Genomic DNA, 21,001 nt, shown 5'->3' with positions numbered 1-21,001 from the left:
CCTCTCTCTGCCCCTCCCCCACTAGCTCTCTCTCTCTCTCTCTCTCTCTCTCTCTCCCTCAAAAATAAATAAATATTAAATAAAACAAAATCACATTCCTAAAGGTACTGTTCCAGTAGTACAACCCTGAGTCAAATCTTGCAATCATGTTACGGTATCTTTGGGTTTCTCCACCATGTCCAGTATATTGTCTCTCTGGGTCTCCCATTTTTTAAAAATTTTTAAAGTTTATTTATTTATTTTGAGAGACAGAGAGAGTGACGGGGGAAGGGCAGAGGTAGAGGGAGAGGGAGGGAGAGAGAGAATCCCGAGCAGGCTCCACATTGTGAGCACAGAACCCCATGTGGGGCTCAAACCCAAGAACCATGAGATCATGACCCAAACAGAAGCCAAGAGTCGGTTGTCTGACCGACTGAGCCACCAGACACCCCAGGTTCTCCCATTTTAAAGGAAGTTGATAACAATATTCCAGGCAACAGAAAATACAGTGTCGTATTTCCAACTTGTAACTGCAAACTTGTTTTTTAAATAATTTTCTATATGGTTATATGTAGTGTAAATTAAGACCAGTGCTGGTTTTCTCAGCAGGAATTAAGAGAGAATCAAGAGGGATAGATTGGTGTGGTTGCTTGATTGACTGACTCACTAGCTTACATTCCTTCTTCCTTCTTTAATTCATTCATTCATTCATTCATTCTTAAAGTCATTTGTTCATCCATCCATCCATCCATTCATCCATCCATCTGTTTTTATATATCTATTTTTCTGTATCGTATATGCTTGAATATAAGGTAAAGCTCTTCCCTTTCCCAAATTAGCTGTCAGAAAAGAGGAAGTACATATTCTAGCCCTAACAGAATATTTCACAGTATGGGCTGCCCTCTCAGTTATTCTATTTTGAATAAAAATATACTCTTTGAGAAAAAGTATTAGCCTGATACCACTTCAATCAATGCCTCCCAAAGGAGGCTTACAAAGGTCACCTAACTGATTTTTTTTTTTTAAGGCAGCATGGTACTATAATATAAATTCAGTAACTTTTCTTGAGGGCATAGCCTCCCAATTATAAGTGTGAATTTTGTTATTAAAAAGAAAACATTTAAAAGATCATTTTTTTAAAAGCAATGCATGAAGTGGTTTTATTGTGAACAGCAAAAACAAACACAAAAAAAACCATCTAAAGGATTTGATTAAGCTTTTCTCCAAAGAAGGCATACAAAGGGCCAATAGTCCATGAAAAGATGCTCCACATCATTTGTCATTATAGGGAAATACATGTGAAAACCACATGATATACCACTTCATGCCCTCTAGAATAGCTAGAATCAAAATTACAGACAATAACCAGCATTGATGAGAATCAGGAAAATTAGAGCCGTGACACGTTGCTGATGGGAATGTAACATGCTACAGCTGCTGGGGAAAGCAGTTCGATTCTTCCTCAAAACGCTAAACACAGAGGTATCACACAACCCAGAAATTCCACGCCTATGTAGATAACTAAGAGAAATGCAAACGTACGTCCACATAAAAACTGATACGTGTATGTTCCATAGCAGCATTATTCAACGTGGTCAAAACAATGGAAACGACTCAAATGTGTATCAGCTAACGAATGGGTAAACAAAATGTGGTATATCCATACACTGGAATATTGTGGCAATAAAAAAGGAGTGAAGGCGGCACACATGCTGTGACCTGGATGAACCTTGAAAACGTGATGCCAGGTGAAAGAAGCCAGTCAAAAAAAAAAAAAAAATGTCACGTTAGTGCATGACTCCATTTATGTGAAATGTCCAGGATAGGCAAATCCATAAAAACAGAGAGTGGTTGCAGGGGCTGGCAGGGGGAGAGAAGATAGAAAATTAAGGAACAGCTGATTTTGGTATGCGGTTTCTTACGGGGTGATAAAAATGTTTTGCAATCAGACAGTGGTGTCCACTGCACAACTCTGGGAATACATCAAAATTCACCAAATGTACATTTTAAAAGGATGAATTTTATGGTGTGTGAATTAGGTCTCATAAAAGCTGCTCTTCAAAAATAAACAAACATAGTCTGGAACAAAAAGAGGTAACCAACTCTCTTTAGAATGTAGGGACAATGATACAGGCGAGAACGTGGATTGCTGACTCAAAAAATTGGTTCCAGTGGTGAGAAGGATACCGATGTCAAAGATGTGAGGGGAGTGTTAAAGGTTTTGTACCAGGGGGCATTGGAGAAAAGCCATATTTTAATTCAATGTATTATTTTACACAGTATGTGATTTTAAACCGGTCACTGAAACAATGTATTAAATATTACTCTAAAACATTTACATATTCACATCAGCTTTTTTTTTTTTTTTAACAACCTCCTTATTGGGAGGTACACAGATGGTCAGTTTCAGGCACACATTGTGCATATCAAACGCCAACTGACTGTCAGGCACCAGCTGCATCCTTAGGATATAACACGGACTCTCAGTGCATGGCTCTGACCTCGACAGAGCTTACAGCCTAGTTTGCTTGAATCGCAATGGAGCTCAATTTTGAAGTACTTTCTGTGAAGAGTTGGTAAAACACATCATAAAACCTTGTGGGTCATTCCTAATATTTGGGGGGTGCCGTAGGTTCCTGGGAGCTCAGACGAAAATTCTGTGCTTTCTTCCCATTATCATGTATGTGCATTGGCTCAGAGGGAGAAATTATGCATCTGCTGTCAGGCAGTTCTGCATACAGTACCCTGCTACCCCAACACATACACATGCCCTACCCCAGGCTGGATTCCTTACTTTGAGATCATTATTTACAGAATCCACTTGAATCCAGACCCATTCTCCAGCCCCCACCACACACAAACAATAAGGATCTCCAGAACTGGAGGCCTGGAAAGGATCCAAGATGACCCAGGCCCCAAGAGATGCATGGAGGGCCCAGAGACCACCCAGGGACCACTGTGGAAGAGCTTAAGGTCCAGCAGGCACCTGCCTCCCTGCTCAACCCTGGGAGGGTCTGTTTTTACCTGGTTTACATACTGGGCTTTTGCCTAAGATCCGTTTTGAGGAAAACTGTCCACTTGTTAACAAGTCCCTAAACCTTATTGTATGTACAAATGAAAACCCTGAAACTTGAACAGGCTTACCCAGGTGACTCATCTAAGATCATGTGGAGGGACAGTGACAGAGCAGCCACTGACCAGACCCAGGGCTCCCATTCTCAGGGTGGGGTTCTCTCTGCCCCTCAGGCCTTTCCCTGGGAGTGAACACAGGTTGGAGGCTAAGTGTTTAGCAAACGGGAGCAGGAAGAGTTTTTCTACATAGAGAGTCAGGAAGAGAAAGAGGGAGAGGGCTCAGAGGTACACTGGGGCCAACGGAGGGCCACTCTCTGGAGATAAAGGAGCCAATGTGTACTCAGGGTTTTCAAATCTTGGGACTGCAGGATCCAGAAAGCTCTGAGTGCAGTTACCATGGCAAACCCTATGCCTGTGCACATTCAGGCTTAAGTCCGGGTTACTAAAAACCGCCAGCCTCTGCCTTGCAAATCTCTCTTCCATATTCCCAAAGCAGTTTCCCCTCTACCAAGTTCCCTGCATTTTTTCCTATACCCTGTCTTTCTCCTGTCCTTCAGTCTGGTTCAAATGAGCTCAATAAGCAGGAGGATGAGGGAAAAGACAAAGGCAAGGATCCAGGGATTAGAGGGACACAGGAGTAGCTTATAAAGAGATTATGGAGCTTCTGCTCCAAATCTCTGACTTCCTGTCCCAGGGCTTGAGGAAACCTCCACAAATCCAAAGAGACAAAGAGCACAACCTGACACCTGGGGGGAATGAGGTTCCTGCTCTGTTGCCATTGGCAGCTGAGATGCCAGCACAGGGAATGAGGCAGATCCACATCTGGCCCAGTGAGCCAGGCATCAGTGTGTAAGGAAGAAGGGAAATGGAATCTCCACTCTTTGGGACTTGAGGCAATTAAGAAGGAGAACAAAGTGAAAAGCACCTCTCTGCCCCCAAAGAATTTCACACTGGGATGGGCTAATAAATTCTGGCAGATCAGAGGAGGCAAAGAAGCTCTGTCAGAGTTGGGAAGGTGGGCAGGGCTTCGGGCAGGACCAGGACTTGAGCAAATGTTTGATGGGGACCAGTGAGCAGATCAGGCTAGTTAGGGTGAAGAGCTTAGCATGGAAAGTATGGGGGAGCTAGAAGGGTAGACAAAGGCCAGATAATTGATGGCACTGAAGACTAAATTTAAGGGATCTGGATTTGTCTAGGGTCATGGGAGCTTCTGAGGGAACTGGAAGAAGGAAAGAGAGAGGCTCCTAGATAATATTAGGGGATATTAGCTAATCAGCGTGGCCTGGACTAGAGCAGTGCTGCAGGGGGATGGGGGAAGAGAAGACAGAAATGAGAGTCATGAAGGAGGAATCTGCAGGATTAGGGATAGGTAAGATACGAGCAGAGAAAAGCAAAGAGGAGAAAGGGAAGAGAACTTCAAGGTTTCCTACTTGGGACTCTAGGAGAAAGACCACTACATGAACAGGAAAGACGCCTGGAGGAAGAGATGGTTTTGTTTGAGAAACTGATGAACTTGGTTTCCTACATGTAGCATTTAAGATGAATTACTCGGGGCGCCTGGGTGGCTCAGTCGGTTAAGCGTCCGACTTCGGCTCAGGTCATGATCTCGCGGTCCGTGAGTTCGAGCCCCACGTCAGGCTCTGTGCTGACCGCTCAGAGCCTGGAGCCTGTTTCCGATTCTGTGTCTCCCTCTTTCTCTGACCCTCCCCTGTTCATGCTCTCTCTCTCTCTGTGTCTCAAAAATAAATAAACGTTAAAAAAAAATTAAAAAAAAAATAAGATGAATTACTCAAGTGGAAATGTCTTATAGACTCTTGGAAGTGGGGGGCTGAAGGGAGGAGGGCCTGGCTGGAAGTAGAGCCCTGGAGTCACGTGAACTGATGAGGGTGGATGGAGGGGCAGCAGATCTAAGTGCAAGTTGCTCACTGACTCTCAAGGAGGTTGCCATTAAACCTGGAGACAAGCTGACACTTAGCGCATACCTAGCAAAAGATGAAGGCTGTGGGAAAGGGCTTATCTGTGAATCAAAAGTGTGGAAGAAGGAGGGGATTAAGGAGAATGGCAAATTCTGGGTATAATGTAAACAATTTGATGTTCCCATGAACGCTACAGCTTTCCCATTCAACTAAGGACCGATTTCAACTCGGAGAATGGAGAAGCCTCCAACTGACTAGCAGATATCTCCAGGACCCCCATATCATCCTGAATGTATCCAGACTCTTAAGACATGAATTATTGTAACATATCATAGCTGCTCCTCCTGAAATGTCAAGCTCTCTTTTCTCGGATCCCCTTTACCTGCTACTGCCCAAATTTGATCAGGGCCCCCTTCACCCAAGTTGACATCTCCACAGCTCTTTACAGCCTTCAGCATAAAGTCCAAAGGCTCCCTGCAGCCTTCAGAGTAATGTTCAAACTTTTCAGCCACCAGGTTGAAGCCTTATCTTACTTTCCGCCCTTATCTTTATTGCCCTTTGACAGCCTCGGCTCCACCCAAAGTGAGTCATTCAGACTAGGCCTTCCCACTTCCCTGCTTTTATTTACTCTCTTCTTTATCCACAAGCACCATCCCAAGTTTCTGCGGCCAGACCCTACCCATCCTTTCAGAGCATTTCCAATTCCACTTCCTCCAGGAAGCATCCCTGGACTCCCCAGACAGAGTAATCTCTCCATCCTCTGACATCATCACACTTTATGGGTGCCTTTTATGGCACTGCAAGTCCCCATCTTGTCTTACAGTTACGTATCTTTATTTGCCACCTCCTCCACCAGTCTGTAAACTCACTGAGAACAGACACAGTCCCTCACCTGTAAAGAAAGACTGACCGTGGGGCACCCGAGTGACTCAGTCAGTTCGGCTCAGGTCATGATCTTATGGTTCATGAGTATGAGCCCCGCATTGGGCTCACTGCTGTCAGCACAGAGCTTGCTTCGGATCCTCTGTCCCCCCTCTCTCTCTGTTCCTCCCCTGCTCATGCATTCTCTCTCTCTCTCTCTCTCTCTCAAAAATAAATAAACATTTAAAAAAGAAAAGGAAAGAAAGACTGGCCCTGAGAGTCGAGGAGGTGAAGAGGGTAGAAAAAGGAAACAGATATCTAGAACAAGTTGCAAATGAGAAAACTAAGTCTCTGTGTAGCAATGACACACAGGTAGAAAGTGACAGAGTCAAGGCTCTAACCCACAACTCTTCATCTTTCTAGGTAGAGTGCCTATGGTGCTTTCCAGGGCATTTTCACACAAGTCAAGGATTTCTCTCAAGGATCTAATCAAGGACGCTGTACTTCATCATTTTTAAGTGAGAAAAGGGAGGTCTGCAAGACTGAAGAGACCACCCTCCCCCTCCGAAGTTACATTGCTAGCAAATGGCAGGATCTAAACTGGAGCCATGTCTTGTTTTGACTCCTGATCAGCTGTCTGCTAACCCAGCCTCCCAACTTGCCTGCACCAGGGGCTTGGGAACTCAAGCCACTTATGACTGCCTAGGTTCACATCACTGTACATTGGTAGCCCGTGTTTGTGAAAATAGAGGAGGGAAGGTAACCGGCTGCTGATAAGGGCGCCTTCTGAGATGCTGGAGTGTCAGATCTCTGCTAACCTGCCTGGAGCAGGAACAGGTGTGGGAGAGTGTAAACCCACACCCCAAGAGAGGAGCTGGGTTCCCATTGCAAAAGCTCCTGGAGAACAGAGATGTGCTTGAGGCTAGGGAAGAAGTAGGGGGCGGGGCAAATTACATCATTTAGAAACCAGAAGATGTGATGTTCCAGTGGCCAGGACCAGAGCGGCTGTTCTCTCACTGGTGAGAAACAGATCCCTGCCCCTTCCCATCCCCCAAGAGCAAACAAAGCCCAAACTCTTGGAGGGGGTGGGGGAGAGAATTCCCAGAAGGCTTGCAAGGAACCTCCAGGGTCCTCAGTTGTCCCAGTGGGGATGCATCAGCTGGGAGAGTCTGAGAGATCCAGGCAGTGGGCAGACCCTCAGAGAAAGAAGGGGCACAGGAAAGGGGACTGGTGGTCCTGTGCCCTCAAAGGTGTTGGGAGAATTGGCCTAACTGAAAGGGAGACTGGCTCATGAGATAACAATTAAACCCAGTGTCAAGTTCTAAACACTGGGAGAGGTATGTTCCTGTGAGGCCCCAGCTAGTGAGTGATGTGGCCAGATTCTTTGTAGGTGGATTTAAAGACATAAAAGGCAAGAAGGGCACTGGAAGGAAGATGTTAGTGAACAGTCCCCAAGAGAGAAATGGGGATCACCCTTCCATGGATGTTGGCGGTAGTTGGTGTTAGTTCTAATCACGTTGACCAGGGGAGTGTCCTTTCTTGCCGCCCACCCATAGCCCACCTGGAACCACCCCTGTGTTCCCACCAATCCATCCGTTGTGTCTAGATAAAAAGGGCATCAGAATTTGCAGCCTCCAGCCTGCTCTCTTAATCAAACTGTCATCATGAGTAATAATTATACCTTGGGAAACAGCAGAGTGACTCAAAAAACGGTCCCCTCCCCCACAGCCATGCCTTCACACAGCTCAGAGCTTTGCACAGGACGCTGAGAACCCCAAGAGAGTGAAGCCACTAGCTCATGAAGCTTGTCAGCTTGTTCAACACCTCAAGTGACCACTCAGACTCCATTGTCTGACGGGCAGTAGTAGAAAGTCTCTTTAATGGTTAAATAGTTAAATAGGCCCAGGCTGTTCATCAAGCATGGGGAATTGGGTGTGCAGTGGGGGGCAAGACGCAAAAACTGTTGGAGATGTGATGCAGGTTGGTGAGACAGCACACGCAAGAAGCCATGGGTGCCAGCCCTCAGAAGATGGCCTTTTCCCTCAGGTGCTTCCCCACCAGCTCAGGTGAACCCTAAGTATAAAAGTAGAATGATAAGGAGAGCCATACTTATTCAATGCCTACTGCGTGCCTGTTGAAGGGCTGAATTTTATTTTTAAATTTATTTATTTTTATTTTGAGAGAGAGCAAGGAGGGGAGGGGCAGAGACAGAGACAGAGAATCCCAAGCAGGCTCCATGCTGTCAGCACAGAGCCCAATGCGGGGCTTGAACCCACGAACCGTGAGATCACAACTTGAGCAGAAATCAAGAGTCGGATGCTTAACCGACTGAGACACTCAGGCGCCCCGAAGGACGGCATTTCTTTTATGTGCAGTTGAGGCAAAAGGGATGTTAAAATATTGAAATAGGCCATGTAAGTTGATAAATGCCTATTACCCCAGCCCCCCTCCTCCAACTGCCTGCCTCCTTTCTCACCTGTCTTATAGATGAGGAGGACAAGGCTACGTGACTTGCCTAATGTCAAGCGACAAGTCCAGGAACTGGAGCTGGAAGCTTGGCTGACTGACTCCAAGCTTTTGCACTTGACCATAGGACTATCAACCATGTTAGCATTGCGGAGGCCACTATTCTTGCTCCTCCCCCTCTACCCTAGAAATGGCCCAGAGTCTAGGAGAAACCCTCAGTCACTGAGCCAGCAAGGACTTCTCTTAATCACCACCCTTGCAGCCCTGAACATGCCAGCAGTTGGGTATTTCCAGCCACCCATGTGTGACCACCCGAGAGCCCCATTCCTCTGGGAGGCCAAGGCCACAAGGCCACTCCTGGGCAGGGGGAAATTTACAGGCTGGGAGACCTACCACTTGGGGTCTACCCAGGTATGCTCCCTTCCTTCCCTTCCCGCACCAACTGTGCCTGTCTTAGCCATATTCAGGGCACTGAGCTACTGCCATCAGAATGGAGGGCTACTTGCTAAGAGCCATACTTTCCCCAGGGTTCTCTGTGAACAATGAGAAATGGGGGTAAGTTGCAGTAAGATTTTGGTTGACACGAGTAGGGGTTTCTGTCCATGGGGGATATGTGGTACAGGGACAGCTCTACATAAGTGCTCAGTCCCTGAAGATCTTCTGTAAGTTGGACATCGCTGAGTCTACAATAAATTAGATCCCTCCCTGATAGAGTTATGGGATGAATAATGTCCTCTGAAAGACCTGCTTGGTCCCAGAACTGTACCCACATCAACTGTCACTAGATATGAAATGTTATTTCCTATGAAACAATAATAGGTTTCCCTACACCCCTGCCAGAGTTCTATAGTCAAATTTACAGAATGCTAGTAGGCCCAGTGATACAGGAGTCTTTTTCTGCAGGACTTATCATAACCTTGACTGTGTAAATTTGCATGACAAATCTGTGAGAGCCAGCTCATTTGAACATTTCCCCAATGGAACACCCATAACTATCTCATGGCATAGAGTTTCTCTGAACACTGTTTGGCAAATGCTGCTCTAAAGAGCTGGGGACAAAAGGCCTATCACTGGGCATGGAGATGGGGAGGCTTAGCCATTGGAAAGAGGGGCCATTTTTCACTCAGCGGTTCCCACAAGGGGAACACAATTTCCATTTCCTCTTTCTCTTAACAAATTCTTAACTCCCTCTGGGTTCCCTTTTAGGAGGCCCCTAGTTTGCTTTCACAAATGCTCCTGTTAAAGTCCAAACATGGTTCACAAGGCACCCTTTCTTCATCCACCCCTGAAAGCTATTTTTCTAATAAGCTACTTGTAAAAATGGGAATAAGGGCAGCCAAATTTTATAGCGCATTTGTTTGTGTCAGGCGCTGTGCTAGGTGTTTTATGTGGATTCTCTCTTTTAATTAATTCACATTTCCCTTCAGTTAATTCTGCCTCTCCCCCACCCACTTTCCTCCAAGAGGAGAGCTGGGGCTCTCCTCGAAGAGGAGGCCTACTCGAAGGCAATGGCAAAGCTGGAAAAACAAAAGCCAATTCGGGCTCTCCCTCTCTGCCCAGGAGCTAACCCACTCTCTCACTAGAAGCAGGACCCTACCACATTATTTCCCCTGGGATCTCGGAGTGCTCGGTAAATATAAACAGAAATCAATGAGCCCCAAGAACTTGGTGGATACCACTTTGGTCATCCCCATGGAGGTGTTAGAAAAATTAGTATCTGCCACTTTTTCCTTAGCACTCACTAGGCAACTACATGCATTATCACTGATCCTCTCAACAGCCTGGACAACCAAGTATTCCTGTATTCTTTCAGAAAAGAGATACTGGGGCTAAGTGGTCTGTGCGGAGCCTCACAGTGGGCAAGCAGCCAAGTTTGGATTTGAATCCAGGTCCGTCAGGCTCCAAAGCCCAATTTCTTTCTGAGGCATCATTGTCCTTCAGCTGTGTAGATAAACACGTGGACCAAGTTGTTTTTGTTTTTGTTTTTGTTTTTGTTTTTGTTTTTGTTTTAAAGAAATAACATGGTCAGGGGCACCTGGGTGGTTCAATCGGTTAAGCTTCTGACTCCTGATTTCAGCTCAGGTCATGATCTCATGGTTCAAGCCCCGTGTCGGGCTCTGTGCTGACAGTGTGGAGCCTGCTTGGGATTCTCTCTCTCTCCCTCGCTCTCTGTCCCCCTCCCAAATAAATAAACATTTTAAAAAACAGAAAAAGAAATAACACAGTCAGTCAGTGAAGGAGTCCCAAACTGGAATCCAGGAGGATTGGTTACAAGATAAATATGCCCTGATAAATATGTTCTCCTGGCACCTGCCTATCCCCAGCATGGTAGCATCTTCAGCCTTCTTGTAGAGAAGTGTTGCCAGATAAAACACCAGATACCCAGTTACATTTGAATTTCAGAGAAACAATAAATAACGTCTGAGTATAAGTATGTCCCAATATTGCACGGGATATACTTATCCTAGAAAAAGATTAATTGCTTCTCTGAAATTCAAATCTGAGTGTCCTGTGTTTTTATTTGCTAAATCTAGCAACCCCACCCTAGAGTCAGAGGCATGCCGGGAAGTCTCCCGCCTGGCTCTAGGTCCCAAGCGTTGCTCCAACACGAGTTGCCATGGCAGCCTGAGCAGGCCCTTCTGGAGCTGTCTCTACTTACCTCTCCAGCTTCACCTCGCCCCTGCATTCTCCATGCTCAGAACACACTGCACTACTTTCAGTTTCCTGAACGTGTCATGCTGCTTCTGGCCTCGGGTCTTAGCCCTAACTGTGCTTTGTGTGGGTCTTTTTCCCTCTCTCCCGCTATCTGGCTGATTCCTATGGATCCTTAGCGTCTCCACCTAGAGTCACTTCTGCCGGGAAGTCTTCCCTGACTCTGTGACCACTGCCCCTTCCCATTGCAGCATGCCCCAGGGAGCAGGGGCGGGTCACATACACTCGTGTCTCCCCACGCCCAGCACCAGCATGTGACCTCAGGTGGGAAGTTCAGCAGATGCTTATTGAATGAACGAATGAATGAATGAAGAATGTTCAGGCAGAGCTGCATCTCTTGAATGTGACTGCTTCCTCCTTCCCTTCCATCTTTACTCACTTTTTCATCTCTGCCTCCTCTCCCTCCCTCAGAGTTGTGAAAAGCTGGGGCTTAGCTCCCCAATGGCATTTCCTGGCCGGGACTCAGGTGAGGAGAGAGCGCCTGCTCATGTCCCTTACCTGATCGGTCCAGACCAACTGTCCCTGTGGGCTCAGGTCTAGCTACAGGTCAGCAGAAACTTCCTCCTGGGCTCCCAAACCCTCCTGGCACATGCCCCCTCTGTGTCCAAACTCTGCTTCCCTTCTCCCCCTGGCCCCTTTAAAAGAGTCTAATTGGATTAAGCCCCACGTTTGGGGTGTGGGGAGATGCCAGTGTCAGATGGCTGAGGGTTAGGGCAGGTGGTGGGGCTCGGTGGGCTCAGAACATCACCCATATGTTCCTTGTTCACCCACCCAAGGCTTTGCCCACGCACAGCCTGACAGCAGGAGAAGGCAGCACAGAACTTAACCCTTTCATGGCCTTTAGAAGGTAGTTTCACAAAGAACCAGTGTGCAGGGAGTGCTAACTTTAGTACACACACACACACACACACACACACACACACACACACACACCCTGGAGTTCTGCCTCTATTCCCCTCTCAGAGCCCTCCCAGCTTGCTTCCAGTCAGGGCTCGATTTAGCAGATGCCCTCTAGGGGGGCAGGAAGTCCATGCCAGAGCAGTGGGAAGGGCATGGGAATAGGACCAGGGTGGGGGTGCTGAAGGGCATGGGGAGAGGGGAGAGGGCAGGACGCAGGGAGGGGCTCTGAGGCAGCACCTGTGGCTGGATTCTGAAAGCCCTGGTCTGTTGCTCTCTGGTCTAACCTTTAGCGGCAGGTGGCCCTTTGGTGCCTTCTCATCATCTGCACACCGCCCCCCCATCCCACGCCTCCCCTCCACGAATACTTAACGAGGACAAAGAGGGAGAAACACCCTTCTGTCTCAAATTAACTCCAAAAATAGAATCCCTCTACCCCTGGGGAGGGCTAGTGAGCCTGGGCATGCGGTGCACCAGCAGCTCCGACTCCTGAGTTCCTTTTCCAGGAACTCTCAGGCCGGTCCAGGTACCCCCAGTCTCGGAATCACCCCCTGCCACCCCGTCCAGCCTCCAACTTCTGGCTGGGCGCTCAGCCCGGATCGCGGGAGGGGACTCACACCGAGAGAAGCGCCGACTCCGACGGCTCCTCGGCTCCGCCAGGTGAGGCGCGGGTTGCGCAGCGGCAGGTACAGGTGGGTCCAGGGGCTGCGGCAGGTAAGGGATCCGCGGTGGCTCCGGAGGCCTCCGCTGAGTAACAGGGCTGACAGGTTTGTGTTTTCCCCTCTCCTCCTCCTAGTTAACCACACCCCTGCTGCTCTCCTCCTCACTTCCTTAAAGGGTGGGGTGTGTTGTCTGTGGTGCTGAGTGTGTGCCTGCTCCAGCCTCTTACCATAAACCCTGAAGTAGACGCCACCACCAATTCCCTGAGCTGCACGTGCCCACCTGGGCAGCCCTCTCCCAACCCCAGAAGGGGTCTTCTGCTGTTGCGTGCCCTTTGAGCGGCTGACCCCTCTGAATTTCAACCACCCCTCCCTCTTCCTACTCCACAGGCCAGCTTTTGGAGGCCACGTTTAGACGTTGGTGTTTCCTCTCTAGCCTCCTAGTGGGAGGCTGTTACCTGCCTCCCATAATCTCAGCATCTGTGCCCCTCCGGGGCTTCCCCCTCTCCCCCCTACTTCTACAGTGGCCCCAGCCCCTTGATGGGACACTGGGATCAGGTGAATATTGCCAGGGGCTTTGGCAGAACTGACCCAGGTGCTTGTGCTGTGAGAGGGCAGGACCAGGGGCAGCACAAGAATTGTCACAGAAGCTGGGCAGCCTTTACCTGGCCCCATCTCCATATCAGCTAACTTGGCTGCCCAAACAAAGAAGCTGGTTCACCTCTTTACTCAGGCCAACAGGGCAGTGAAATTCAAGACAGTGACTCAAGGGCACTTAGAAACCCTTTTCCCCTATTGCTAGAAAAATTCCTGACTTCCCTTGAGTAGGAGGAGGTGAACTGGACTTAGCATAAGGTTGCAAAGCTGGTGTGTCCTCAATGTCCCCCACAACCTCAAAGCTCCTCTCCAGAGCCCCTGCCCCAAACTTCTTCATCCTGTGTCCTGTGAAGAATTAGGATCTCCCGGAGTTCTAGAAGATACTATTCACAGGGTCGTCTCTGAAGATGGTGGCCCCCAGAGTTGTGCAGCTATAGGTGACAGCCTGGCACATGTCATGACCCCCGATACTCCCTCACCCGTAACCCCAAACTCAATAGATTAGCCACCCCAGGAGAACAAAAGGAAAATCTAGCATTTGGTGAGCAAGTTTCAACACCAACCACTGTTGCTAAGAAAGCTTTCAGTTTACGTGATTTCATTTAATTTCCCCCACTTTCTGAAAAGAAAACCAAGGCTTAGATTCCTTAACTTGTCCAAGGCCACAAAGCCAGAATGTCAATGTCTCTCAAAGTGTGATCAGCTGACTCCTGGACGCCACTGCAGGTCTCAGAGGGCTTCGGAAAATGGGGGGCCCTTCTGTCTTCTTGTGCACAGGAATGAGGAGATGAATGTTGAATGATGTGAAGGTTAGATACTTGCATTAGCAGTTGAGGGTCTGTGTTGGGCTGGAGGCAATGGGAACGAAGGAACAAAACTAATCCAAATAGGTTTAAGAAAAAGTGAGTTTGTGTATGCTGCCATCATGTGGCCAAATCCATAATCTACAATCTGGCTGGGCTGTAATTTGAGAAATTTTCAGCCCAAAAATTGAGAAAATTTTTGGAGCATGTTGCATTCTTCAGAGGTTTTTTTGTTTTGTTTTTGTTTTTGTTTTTGTTTTTTTAAGCTCTGAAACCTAGCTCCTAGCACCGTACAATCATAGGTTTTATTTATTAAGAGGACCTTGGGAAGGGCGCCTGGGTGGCTCAGTCGGTTAAGCGTCCGACTTCGGCTCAGGTCAGTGATCTCACGGTCTGTGGGTTCGAGCCCCGCGTCGGGCTCTGTGCTGACAGCTCAGAGCCTGGAGCCTGTTTTGGATTGTGTGTCTCCCTCTTTCTCTGACCCTCCCCTGTTCATGCTCTCTCTCTGTCTCAAAAATAAATAAATGTTAAAAAAAAAATTAAAAAAAAAAAGAGGACCTTGGGAAACTCCCTGGGTTGGATACACTGCCTGTGTTGTATGCAGTATTAGTAAAAAACCTATCAGAAATGCTTCCCAGAGCCTAGAATTCTGTATAAGTGTTCTTAAAAGATTCTACCTATGTCTCATTGTGTGTTTTGTCATTTGTTTAAGATGGTAGCTAGTGGAACAGGTTAACCTGCACATGGGAAGGATCCAGTCAAGAGGAAAGGCGTGACTTTAGGCAAGCAGATCGATCTCTCTGAGCTTGTATTTCCTAATCTAGGAGAGTAGAGGAATAAGTACTATCTTTTCTACCCATTTCACAGGGTATTGTGATGCCCCACTTAATTGATGGGTATGATAGGTATGAAATTGATTGGTATGAAAAAATACATCCTATGGTGATTAAAATGCTATTGTGCTATAACATACTATGATTTTATTTTTAGAAATAATAGGAATTAGGGGCTCCTGGCTGGCTGAGTCAGTAGAGCATGTGACTCTTGATCTCGGAGTTGTAAGTTTAAGCCCCACATTGGGCGTGGAGCTTACTTAAAAAAAAGGGGGAGGATGGGCTAAATGGGTAAGGGGCATTAAGGAATCTACTGAAATCATTGCTTCACTATACACTAATTTGGGTGTAAATTTTAAAAAATAAAAAATAAAGTTAAATAAGAAAAAGAATAGGAATTAAATAGGGTAGGTTCAGTGGGGAGAGATTACATATGTATCCGAACAGATACAATCTGTCAAGTGTTTGCTGTGTGACTAGAACTTTCATCCATCATCTAACTGATCTCCACAATTCATTGAGGTAAATAGTAGCATTCTTATTTGGTAGAAAGGAAAAGGAGGAAAAGGTAAATAATTTGTCCACAGCCACCCAGGTGGGAGAGAGCAGAACTGAATCTAAACCCGTCATTGGCATGTAATGGTAAGTAATTGGGGTCTCTCCATTATGGATAGTGGAATAAAATCAATACTATAATTTTATTATCAGAATAAATTTCATGTTAAAAGAATAGTCTGGTTATAAGTGCTCTGAACAAGAACAACAAAATGAGCAAAGAAAAAAAAAAAACAACTCCTGGGCACAAGGATTAAATACTTGAAATCCTTCATCACCAAAGGACATCTACCTCTAATTAAACCAGGTACTGCTGGGTTTGCTAAATGGACCACCGCTGATACCAGAACAAAAACAAAACAAACAAACCTCAAAACCATGCCCTAGACTTCAAAAGGACCCTTTATTCCGTCATAAAGACACTGCTGGTTGTCCTCCTTTCTTCCCTTGTAATAGAATCCCTGGTTTGTAGTCATAAGCTGCCCAAAATAAAGACTACATTTTCCAGTCTCCTTTGCAGGTATGGCCATGTGATGAAGGTCTGGGCCACGGCTGGTGAGTAGAGGTTGTGTGTGCAGCTTCAGGATTGTGCATTTCAAAGGAATGGGCACAGCCTCCACTACCTCCTTTTCCACCTGCACCTACTGATGGAAACTGGAGTGGCCATCTTGGTGTGGTGTGGAGAAACGAAGGCTGGGTCCATGATGCCATCAAGCAAGCCCTAGACATGGCCTGGGCCTACTTGAACTTTTTTAAGTTTATTCATTTATTTTGAAAGACAGAGAGAGAGAGGGGAGAGAGAGAGAGAGAGAGAGAGAGAGAGAGAGAGAGAGAGAGAATGCACGTGAGCAGGGGAGGGGCAGAGAGACAGGGAGAGAGAGAATCCCAAGCAGACTTTGTGCTATTAGTGTGGAGCCTGATGTGGGCTTGAACTCATGAACCATGAGATCATGACCTGAGCTGAAACCAAGAGTTGGACGCCTAACCACCTAAGCCACCCAGGTGCCACTGGGCCTACTTGAACTTTTACATGAGAAGGAAAGAGACACTTAAATTGTGCAGGTTACTGCACTGGGGGCTTTTCTGTCACCATAGCTTAAAATGCATCCTAACTAAGGGGCACCTGAGTGGCTGAGTTGGTTGAGCGTCTGACTTCAACTCAGGTCATGATCTCATGGTTCATGGGTTAGAGCCCTGTGTCAGACTCTGTGCTCAAACCTGGAGTCTGCTTCAGATTCTGTGTCTCCCTCTCTCTCTGCCCCTCCCCTGCTAGTGTTCTCTCTCTCTAAAACAATAAATAAACATTAAAAAAAAGTTTTTAAAAAATGCATCCTAATATACTATCATTCAGCATATTTTTTTTTATACAAATTAAGGCTGAACCTCAATTTCCTCATCTATAAAATGGGAATAATTTACTTGACCCAGTTGTCTAAGGACTAGAAATAATACATGTAAATTTCCCTGCTAGTGCTATGGCTCATAGATACCAATAAATGGCAGGTATTATATACTGTTGTAACTTAAAAAAATGTGTTCCTGAAATAAAAATAATGGTTGGTTTAAAATATTCCACCACAGGGGCGCCTGGGTGGCTTGGTTGGTTAAGCGTCCAACTTCAGCTCAGGTCATGATCTCATGGTCCGTGAGTTCAAGGCCCGCGTCGGGCTCTGTGCTGACAGCTCAGAGCCTGGAGCCTGTTTCAGATTCTGTGTCTCCCTCTTTCTCTGCCCCTCCCCTGTTCATGCTCTGACTCTCTCTGTCTCAAAAATAAATAAACGTTAAAAAATTTAAAAAAAAAATAAAAAAAAAAAAAAATAAATAAATAAAATAAAATATTCCACCACACCCATCCCCCTGAATGTGGAGGGGAGAAGTGAGACAAAAATAGCAAATTTGATAACTGACATAAACTGAATGATGGGTATGTGGGGGTTAATTATACCATTCTCTCTAATAGTGTGTTTGGAAATGTTTATAGTGAAAAAGTTAAAATAAATAAAATCTTTCCATAGAGGGAAAAAAACAGATTCCTGGGCATAAGCCAAAGTGAATCTCTTTGGGAAAAATAAAGCCACATTAAATCCACTGAGAAATTAATTTGGGTACCCAAGAGGGAGGGCAGTTGGAGAAGTCAGAAGCATGTTTTTATTTTCCCTTTAAAAGCAACAGGCAGAGCCTCAGTGCCACAGAGGCCAGGCAGTTTCCACAACTCTGGGCACTGCTGTCTGGCACTTTTGTGGCTCCCCAACGTGGCTGCAGGGCAGTGGGCTGGAGGGTGCTCCCATAGAGTTGCCGTGTGGAAACGCAGCCTTCCCTTCCACCCTGCCCACTTCGAGTCAGCTCCGTGACTTCTGTGACTTTGGCCTTCTCGGCCCTCAATCCTTTACTCCCACCTGTGAGTGAGCTTGCCAGGTCCCCACAACCTATGGATAAGCTCTGAAGCAAAGGCGTCACTGTATGAACCTTGTCTTGCCATTATGGACATCCGCAATTCTAACAAATGTGGCTGTCTGTTCCTAGCCCACACTAGGTTGGAAGCATTAACTAGGGATCGAGAGCAGGCTGTGACAGGCAGATTGGTGCTGGTAGCAAGAAGAACCTCTGAAAAAGAAAGAAAACTAAAGTGCCTAGCAACTCTAAGAACCCTTGAAACATAGGCATCTGTGGCCATTTACAGAATAGGGACAAACAACCCTACCTACTGCATTGGCTCCTGAGGGCACCCCTTTATGACCCAGCATAGCACAGTAATTATTGTCTGTTTTGGTAAATCGTGAAGGAAAGTCCAAATGATGTTCTGCATGCTAGGTTTTAGAGAAAGAAAAATCATACAATATATTTCAAAAAATGTCTACTCAAAATATTTGCAGTAAAATAATTGGGTGCTTAAAGAGAAATTTCTGAAAAATGGAAAATCAGTTTAGACTTCATTTTGCCAAGTTACCAAGTTGCCTGTCTATACTAGAGTATTTTACCACCCTGCCTCCTTCACGATGACTAGCAGCCAGATGTAACCTTCACTGGGGAAATCCAGGCAAGGGGTTGAAAGCTTGAGTGTCTACAGAGGGAAGGCAGGGAATGTGAGGGAAGCTAGCTGGATAGAGACTGTGGCAAACTGGAGAACAAATGTCCCTCCCACAGGGAGCAGCTGCTATTCAGCATGTCTACAGCCATGTACGCTTGCGTGGTTCAGTCGGTTAAGCATCCGACTTCAGCTGAGGTTATGATCTCGCCCTTCTTGGGTTCCAGCCCCACGTCAGGCTCCGTGTTGACAGCTCCGAGCCTGGACCCTGTTCCAGATTCTGTGTCTCCCTCCCTCTGACCCTCCCCCACTTGCATTCTGTCTCTCTCTCTCTCTCTCAAAAATAAACAAACATTTAAAAAAAAATAGGGGCGCCTGGGTGGCTCAGTCAGTTAGGCGTCTGACTTTGGCTCAGGTCATGATCTCGTGGTTTGTGAGTTCGAGCCCCGAGTCGGGTTCTGTGCTGAGAGCTCAGAGCTCAGAGCCTGGAGCCTGCTTTGGATTCTGTGTCTCCGTCTCTCTCTGCTCCTCTCCCACTCATGCTCTCTGTCTCTCAAACATAAATAAACATTTAAAAGATTCTAAAAATATAAAAGTTGAGGCTTACTAAATGCTCATCAGCTAATGAGTGGATAAAGAAGATGTGGTGTATATATATACAATAGAATATTACTCAGCCATTGAAAAGAATGAAATCTTGCCACTTGTAACAACATGGATGGATCTAGAGTGTATTAGGCTAAGTGAAATAACTTAGAGAAAGACAAATACAATTTGATTTCACTCATATGTGGGATTTAAGAAACAAAACAGATGAACATAGGGGGGAAAAGAGAGGCAAACCAGAAAACAGATTCTCATTTTTTTATGTTTATTTATTTATTTTGAGAGAGAGAGCACAGAGGAGAGACAGAGAAAGAGAGGAAGAGAGAGAATCCCAAGCAGGCTCCATGCTATCAGCACAAAGCCTGATGCAGGGCTTAAAGTCATGAACTGTGGGATCATGACCTGAGCTGAAATCAGGAGTTGGATGCTTAACCGACTGAGTCACCCAGGTGCTCCAAAACAGATTCTTAACTATAGAGAACAAACTGAGGGTTACTGGAGGGATAACAGGGGAGGATCGGCTAGATGTGATGGGTATTAAGGAGGGCACTTGTGATGAGCACTGGGTGTTATATGTAAGTGATGAATCACGAAATTCTACTCTTGAAACTAATATTACCTTATGTGTTAACTAATTGGAATTTAAATCAACACTTGAAACAAACAAAAAAAAAGTTGAGGCTTACAAGATCATATATGATAAATGGTACAGAGGGGGAAAAAAAACATGTGGATCAAATAAGTCTGCAACCCAATCTGACCCAGAGGCAGGCAATTTACTACCCTAAGTGTATTCCTAACTACTTGCATTAACACTACTTCTTATGGAAGTTCTCCCTGCATTATTCAAGCCAAATAAGAGCTCCTACCTTCCTTTTTTCCATGGTTTAGGCCTAAGAGAAGGCCTAAGCCATCACTGTGTGCCACATCAAGCATCAGACTATAGTGATTTTCTCAAAGATTTCCTTGGTAATTCTGTTGAATAAGCTCAGTTATGTCTGCACGTCTGGTTGCCTACGTCTGGCAATGGTTCTTGCAATTGTCAGCTTTGCAACTATTGCATTCAGCAGCCATCCTATATATTATCCCTGTAATATTCTGTGAAATGAAATCTGCTTTTAGGATATTAACAGAGCCGCTCCAGCTTTCTTTGACTCCTATTAGCATGGTATACCTTTTTTTCTATTCTTTTAACTTCTTTGTATGCTCATATTTAAAGTGGGCTCCTTTTAGGCAGCGTATAGTTGGGTTTTGCCTTTAAAAGAAAAAAAAATCTAATCTTGTTAATCTCTCTGCCTTTTATTTGCAATAATCATTTTCAAGCCTACTGATTTAAAAAGGAAAAAAAAAAGAATACTTATCTTTCTGCACGTAGGATTTTTTTTCTCACACAACACTTAAAAGATAGTTGTCATTCCTTACATTAATTTTCATGGTTATAGCAAGGGCCTGGAATGTGGCAGTGCCTGGCAAGAATGTCTGGGGTATGAGATGGGGCAAATTACCAACAGCGAGAACTGCCAGTGGGCTTTTGCATTAGTTTAGTAGGTACAAGGGAGGACCTGAACTTCAAAGTCCTAAGAAAAAGTTCCTTTCTACTGAAAGAAGGAACAGAAGCTGGTGACAGATTGGTTATAGTCACCAAGATTTCTCTTTTCTGGTCTCTGGGTAAGTATTAGTCACCCTCTTTACTGAAATTATGCAAAGTATAAAAAAGTTCAGAGTGTCTGCGCTGCTGAGAACTTAGGGGCATTTAGTTCCATCTTTCCTTTTATAGTCCAGGAAAAGGAAGCCAGAAAAGTGAAGTAATATGTCCTGGGTCATGCCTCTGGCTAGTAATGGGGCTTGGAATAGAACCAAGTGTCTTCTGGATTTCCAGAAAACCTGGAGAACCTTACTGGTTGAATACTAACTTTTGAATGCCGCTTAGAGAAAATAAGATATATTCAATTTCTACTCTTCACCTGTTTTGATTTGTGGCCCCACTCAGAGAGTCTGAGAAAACCAATGACACAATAAA

At 45.8% G+C, this 21,001-nt stretch overlaps 1 protein-coding gene across 1 annotated transcript in view; it reads right to left on the bottom strand.

Annotated features, from left to right (window-relative positions):
- PTK2B (protein tyrosine kinase 2 beta) overlaps nt 1-12,728 on the bottom strand; it is a 125,473-nt gene extending 112,745 nt beyond the window's left edge. Inside the window, 1 exon segment of the mRNA XM_019440837.2 lies at nt 12,521-12,728. The gene's annotated coding sequence lies outside the window, so the exon portion shown is untranslated.
- Nucleotides 12,729-21,001: the final 8,273 nt, after the last annotated feature.

This window comes from Panthera pardus, unplaced genomic scaffold (assembly GCF_024362965.1).
Source record: "Panthera pardus isolate Hobbes unplaced genomic scaffold, ASM2436296v1 HiC_scaffold_13, whole genome shotgun sequence".
Classification (NCBI taxonomy): domain Eukaryota; kingdom Metazoa; phylum Chordata; class Mammalia; order Carnivora; family Felidae; genus Panthera; species Panthera pardus.
This window is presented reverse-complemented; position numbering and strand designations above follow the sequence as displayed.